This window comes from Belonocnema kinseyi, chromosome 7, assembly GCF_010883055.1.
Source record: "Belonocnema kinseyi isolate 2016_QV_RU_SX_M_011 chromosome 7, B_treatae_v1, whole genome shotgun sequence".
Lineage (NCBI taxonomy): Eukaryota > Metazoa > Arthropoda > Insecta > Hymenoptera > Cynipidae > Belonocnema > Belonocnema kinseyi.
Window position 1 is genome coordinate 2,935,457 of NC_046663.1, and position 6,643 is coordinate 2,942,099.

Sequence of the window (6,643 nt, forward strand, 5' to 3'; positions counted from 1 at the left end):
TTTTCTGAGGTCGGATTCGGATTCAGCGCAGCAAAAACCTTCGGGTATACTAGGTCTGGTCTCTGGTTCCGGACCTTTGTCAAATTTTGTCGGCCTGTGAATCTTTCATAAAATGAAATATTTTGGGAAATCTTAAACAGGATTGCCGTTTTCATAAATTATTTAAGTGATATATTAATAATTATATTTATCACCTTTTTTCATATCATTTTTTGCGTTTTCAGAGTAGTTTTTATTGGATTTTACACCGATTTTTTTTTTAATTTCATACTTGCAGGATGATAGAAAATTGAAATTTTTGTGCGCAGGGTCTAAATTTTTAAAATAATTTGTTAATACTCATAAACAAAGATTAAAAAAAAGCCTTTTTTGGTTCTTGCGGTCGCTGAATACGAATCTGGATTCAGATTTTGAAAATTCAAAATGGCGGACCCAATATGGCTGCCGAAATTGGGAATATTTTTGGATTTTATCTGAAAATTGGTATACAGGGGTTTTTGGGGTCAGTGATCACGAATATGAACTCAGATTTAGGAAATTTAAAATGTTGGATCCAAGATGGCGCCCGAAACTTGAAATATTTTTGGATTTTTTTTCTGAAAATTGGTATACAGAGGTTTTCGGATTCGCGGATCACGAATTTGAAATCAGACTTTGAAAATCCAAAATGACGGATCCAATATGGCGGTCAAAATAATAAAGTTTTCTGGATTTTTAGAAAAATTAGTGTACAAGGATTTTTGGAGTCACTAATCACGAATATGAATTTAGATTTTGGAAATTCAGAAAATTGGTACTAATCCATGTTTTAGGTGAGTAGGTGTATGTTTTTTCAAACCTCAATATTCTGTATACCAATTCTAAAAAAAAATCCAAAAATATTCCAAATTTAAGTCGCCATATTGGATCCACCATTTTAAATTTTCTAAATCTGAGTTCAGATTCGTGATCAGTGATCCTAAAAACCCCCGTATACTTATTTTCAGAAAAAATAAAAAAAAATATGCCAAATGTTCGCCGCCATATTGGAACCGCCATTTTGAATTTTCAAAATCTGAGTTCAGATTCATAATCAGCGACCCCAAAAACCCCTTTTCATGAAAACTCGTTTCCCTGAAAAATGTATGCCTGAAAGGGTTAATAGAACCCAATAAGAAAATCCAACTGATTTTTCTTGAAAGTTTTTTCTTCTGAAACGACTCCTATTAAATTTTAGGTTACAAATTCATTTTTTTTTACTTTTATTATTTTGTTGAAAATTCAACAGTTTTGTTATAATGTCATCGTTTTTGGTTGAAAATATAACGTTTTCGTTAAATTCTCATGATTTTGGCGCAAAAATATAACAATTTATTGCCACTTTTTTTTATCTAATGTTAACACATTTTTTTATTGAAAAAAATTCAACTATTTTCTTGAACGTTCATATTTTTGGTTTCAAAATTCCTCGTTTTCTGTAGAAATTTCACATTTTAAAGCTAAAAATGCAACTGCACATTTTTTGTTGATAATAAATATTTTTGGGTTGAAAATTCTACAATCTGGTAGAAAGTGTATGTAATTTGTTTAAAAAAATAATCTTTTTGGATATGAAATTCCTTTTTTAATTAAAAATAAAGTATTAGGTTGAAAATTCGTCTTTGTTTAAATCAGAGTGGCCGTTTTAATCGACGAAATAAATTCCCGGTTTTTTCCCCGGTTCGCAAACATTTTTTACGGTCAATTAAATTTAAAAAATGGAACACTAAAGCTACAAAATTTTCCACTTGAGATAATAAAAACTAAGCTGCAAATGAAAGCACTCAAAGTGGAACTGTTAAATTTTTAACTTTTAAAATTTAAATTTAAAAGTTTTTAAATAAAAAAAATGTATTCAAATGCTCAATAATTTACGAGTAGAAAATGGAACGTACTAACATTTTTCAATATAAAAAAATATAAATCCACGTTATCATTTTCAATGCTCTAAATTAAAAAATCAATCAATAAACATTAAAATTTTAAAAATTACATTATTTTAAGGAATTTTGGGCTAGAAACATCAAATATTGATGAATTGAAAAAATTTTAACTGAAAACTTCTTAAATTAGAAATTCAATTGTTTTCTTTTAAAATAGTTTTAAACATCCTTGGAAAGCTTCAAAATCTTGAGAAACCCAGAAGTTGTTTTAAATTGGTTTTAAATTTTTAATTATTTTAGAAACTTTTTCAGAACTTCTAAATATCTGTCAAAATTAATTGATTTTATTGTACAATTTTCAGAAAATCCTGCAAATTTTAGACAATTTCTTTACAATTTAGATGTATAATTAACAATTAACATTTATTATTTGTAGACGAAATTTGAGTAATTTTAAGAGATATCTAGAAGTTTTTGAAAAAGATTCAAAACTAACGAATTTTCTACGTAATAGTCAAATATTTTATGAAAAAATTAAATTTTCTAGAAAAAATATGAATTTTCAACAAAATATATGAAATTTCAACCTATTAGTCGAATTTTTAAGTAAAAAATCAATTTTGAACCAAAAACAATTTTTAAATAAAATTTCAACGGAAATTTTTAATTTTTCACATAATAGTTCAATTCTCGATCACAGGATAAATTTTCAACTAAAATTATGAAGCTTCAATGAAAATAGATTTAAATTACAAATAAAAAACAGTTTAATTAAACATATAAAGGTGAATTTTCAACCAAGAAAGATTTTTCAGTCATGAAAGAATAAAAATTTCAATCAAATTTTGGAATTTTTACCAAAATGATTAAATTTTCAACCGAAGAAATGAATTTTCGACTGAAATTATGAATCTTCACCAAAAAAGGATTTTAATTTCAAATAAAAAACAGTTGATTTCAATATATAAGGGTAAATTTTTAACAAAATTGTTGAATCTTCAAAAAAAATTTCAACAAAAGATTTAAATTTTCTATCAAGAGAGATTTTTTAGTGAAGAAAGAATCTAAATTTCAACCAATTTTTGGAATTTTTAAAGAAATAGTTAAATTTAAAAAAAATGAGTTCTCATTAAAAAACATTAATTTTTAATAGAAAGAGTTGAATTTTAAAATAAAAAAGACGAATTTTCTACGTGATAGTTAATTATTTTATGAAACAATTAACTTTTCGAGAAAAAAGATGAATTTTCCAAAAAATATATAAAATTTGAACCGAATAGTCGAATTTTCAAATAAAAAAGAGCATTTTTTTTTACCAAAAACCATTTTTCATCAAAAGAGTTGAATCGTCGGAGAAAAAACGAAAATTCAAGAAAAGATTTTAATTTTTAATGAATAAAGATTTTTCAGTCATCACAGAATCAAAATTTCAACCAAATTTTGGAATTTTTAAGAAAATAGTTAAATGTTAAACCAAAGAAATGCCTCAAAAGAATAAAAACATTTTCTTAAGATTCCTAGCAAAATTAAAAATAATTTTTCATTTTGAAAAATTATTTTAAGAGAATATTTAAAAAGTTTTTTAAAGATTTAAACAAAATTTTCAAAAAAGATTCTCGAAGATTTTAAGAAAACTTTCGAAAATTTGCATGATAATTATAAATCTTTTTCAAAATTCCTAAATATCTCTTAAAATTACTTAAATTTTTTCAACAAATGTTCATTTGTAAATTATACATCAAAATTTAAAAGTTTCACTCACAAATTAAGCATTTTTCAAATAAAAAAATTAAAATTATAACGTTCAAAGTTTAAAGGCCCTTCGAAATTTTAATGATTCCAGGATTTCTATGTCAAACAATTCAGTTAAAGATTCTTTACTTTTAAATATTTGGCTGAAAATGCAATTACTTGATTGACGATTTACTTATTTTGTTGGAAATTTATTTTTTGTTGAAAATTAATTAACTGAAAATTTAACTATTCAATTTTTGGTTTAAAATGTATCTTTTTTAGTTTAAAAATAAACTATTTGGTTTAAAATTCACACATTTCATTGAAAATTGTTCTTTTTTTGCAGAAAATTATTTTTCTTGGTAGAAAATTGAACTATTTTGTTGATAATTCATCTTTTTCTATACGAAAATTAATTTTTTTGATTCAAAATTTCAATCTTCCATTTTTAAGTTGAAAAGTTATCTTTTTTAGTAAAAAATTCAACTGTTTGTGGAAAAATTCACGTGAAAAATCATACATTTTGGTTACGAATTCAACTATATGTTTAAAAATTATATTTTTATTAAACAGAAATCCCATTTTTGGTTGAAATTTTACTTTTTTTATTTTTAAATTATTTTTTTTTATTTTAAAATAATCTTCTTGTTTGGAAATTGTTGTTTTTTTTTTACTAAAAAATAAACTATTCCATTTTTTGGTTAAAAATGTATTTGTTCTGTTAAGAAATCAACTATACTTGATTAAAAACTCATCTTTTTTGACAGTAAATTATTCTTATTTTTAAAAAAATGTTTTTATTTAATTAATTTTTTATTTAATAAAAATGTAGCTATTCTATTTTAGATTTAAATTTCCATTTTTTAAATTTACCTATTAACTATTTTGTTAAAAATTCGTTTTTTTCCTAATAAAAATTAATTTTTTTTTACTGAAGTTCCATTTTTGGTTAAAAATTTATTGTCTTTAGTTTTGAATTCATCTATTTAGTACAAAATTGATCTTCTTGGTTAAAAATGAAACTTTATTGTTGTTGAAATTTCGTTGTTTTTTTTGGTTCAAAATGTAACTTTTTCATTTTTTGTTGAAATTATATCTTTTTCGTTGAAAGTTAATTTTTTTGGTTTAAAATTTTAACTATTTTGTTGAAAATTCCTTTTTCTTGTTAAATTTTTTTTTGACTGAAAATGCAGCTATTTCATTTTTTGTTAAAAATTTACCTTTTATAATTTGGATTGGAATTTAAGGTTTTTTGATGAAAATTCATTTTTTTTTTGTAGAAAATTAGTTTTATTTTCAATGAAAAATAAGCTTTTAAATTTTTTGTTGAAAATCTACTTTTATCATTTTTCATCAAATTAAAAAAAGGAATTTTCTTCAAAGTAGTTAAAATTTTGAACAAAAAAAAAAAATTTCAACAACAAAATAGTTCAACTTCTGACGAAGAAGATAAATTTTATACTGGATAGACGAATTGAAAGATAAAGAAGATAAAATTTTAACTAAAAATGGAATTTCAGTCAAAAAAATTAATTTTCATTAGAAAAAAAAAACGAATTTTGAACGAAATAGTTAAATTTTCAACCAAAAAAATTATCAGTTAAACAAGAAGAAGAATTTTTCTGCCAAAAGGATTAATTTTAGGCTTGAAAAAGTAAATTTTAAAAAATTTAAACTATATTTTCAGTTAAAAATATGAATTTTCAATCGAAAATATCAATTTTTAACCAAGAAGATTAATTTTTTACTAAAAGTACGAACTTAAAACTTAAAAAATAGGTTTTCAATCTAAAATAGATTAGCTACATTCTGATTTAAAAAAAAATAAAAAAAAAAAACATATATTTTTTTTAACGAGTAATTTAATGTCAAAAAAGATGAATTTTTAATCATGTATCGTTGATTTCTTAACAGAAAACATATATTTTTAACCAAAAAATGGAATAATTTAATTTGTAGTCAAAAAAATTTCCAAACAAGATTTTTTTATAATAAAAAAAAGTAAAATTTCAATAAAAAATGGGATTTCAGTCTAAGAAAAATATAATTTTCAAATATATAGTTGCTATCGTAACAAGAAAAGATGAACCATAATTCTTGATAAAAAAAAACAAAGAATTTTCAACAAACTATTTAAAAATTCATCTTTTTCGTAGAAAATGATTTTTTTTTTTGAAATTCATTTTTTTGGCTGAAAATATAACATTTTTGTTCAAAATTCGTTTTTTTCTTCTAATGAAAATTAATTGTTTGAACTGCAATTCCATTTTTGGTTGAAATTATATATTTTATTGTAAAAAAATTAATTACTCTTGTTGAAAATTTAAACTATTTTGTTCAAAACTCCTTTTTCTTTTTGAAAATTAATTGTTTTCTAAACTGAAAATGCAGTTATTCCACTTTTTGTTGAAAATTGATCTTCTTAACTCAAAATTCTTCTGTTGAGCAGAAACTTAATCTCTTTGTTTGAAAATTGAACTTTTTTTTTTAAATTTGCTATTTTTTTCATTTAAAATTTATCTTCATTAGTTAAAAATTCAACGATTTGATATGAAAAAGTAGAAAAATTATGATAACAGTATACTTTGAAACGTTCTTTCAGCAATAATGTTACATTTGTGAAATTCAGAACTACAAAAAGAAAAACTGACCAATAATTAAAAAATTAAATTTTTTCATTTCAAACGGAATGTCTTGCGTTTATACTTCTTTTTTTTCATAAATAAACTATAAACTTTTCTTATAAACGTCCATAACAGTAAAAAGTTTAATTTATCCAATTCGAATTTTCGCGGCGATTTGGACTAAAACCGACAGCGCTGCCTAGCGGCTGGAAACTTCACTATTGGCACGAAATTCGCGGATAGAAAGAAAAATTATTTTATTTTTTTTTTTTAATTGACCCTCTATTTAAGGTGGTTTTAGCGTGACTCAGTGAGTCATATGAGAGTGTAAAAAAGTATTTTTGATTTACATGGAATCTTTTGTGTTTGAAAATCCGAAAATTA

At 22.9% G+C, this 6,643-nt stretch overlaps 1 protein-coding gene across 1 annotated transcript in view; it reads right to left on the bottom strand.

Annotated features, from left to right (window-relative positions):
* The window catches only part of LOC117175912 (disco-interacting protein 2), a 132,678-nt gene that overhangs the window by 22,062 nt on the left and 103,973 nt on the right, over positions 1-6,643 (bottom strand). The gene's annotated exons all lie outside the window — the stretch shown is intronic.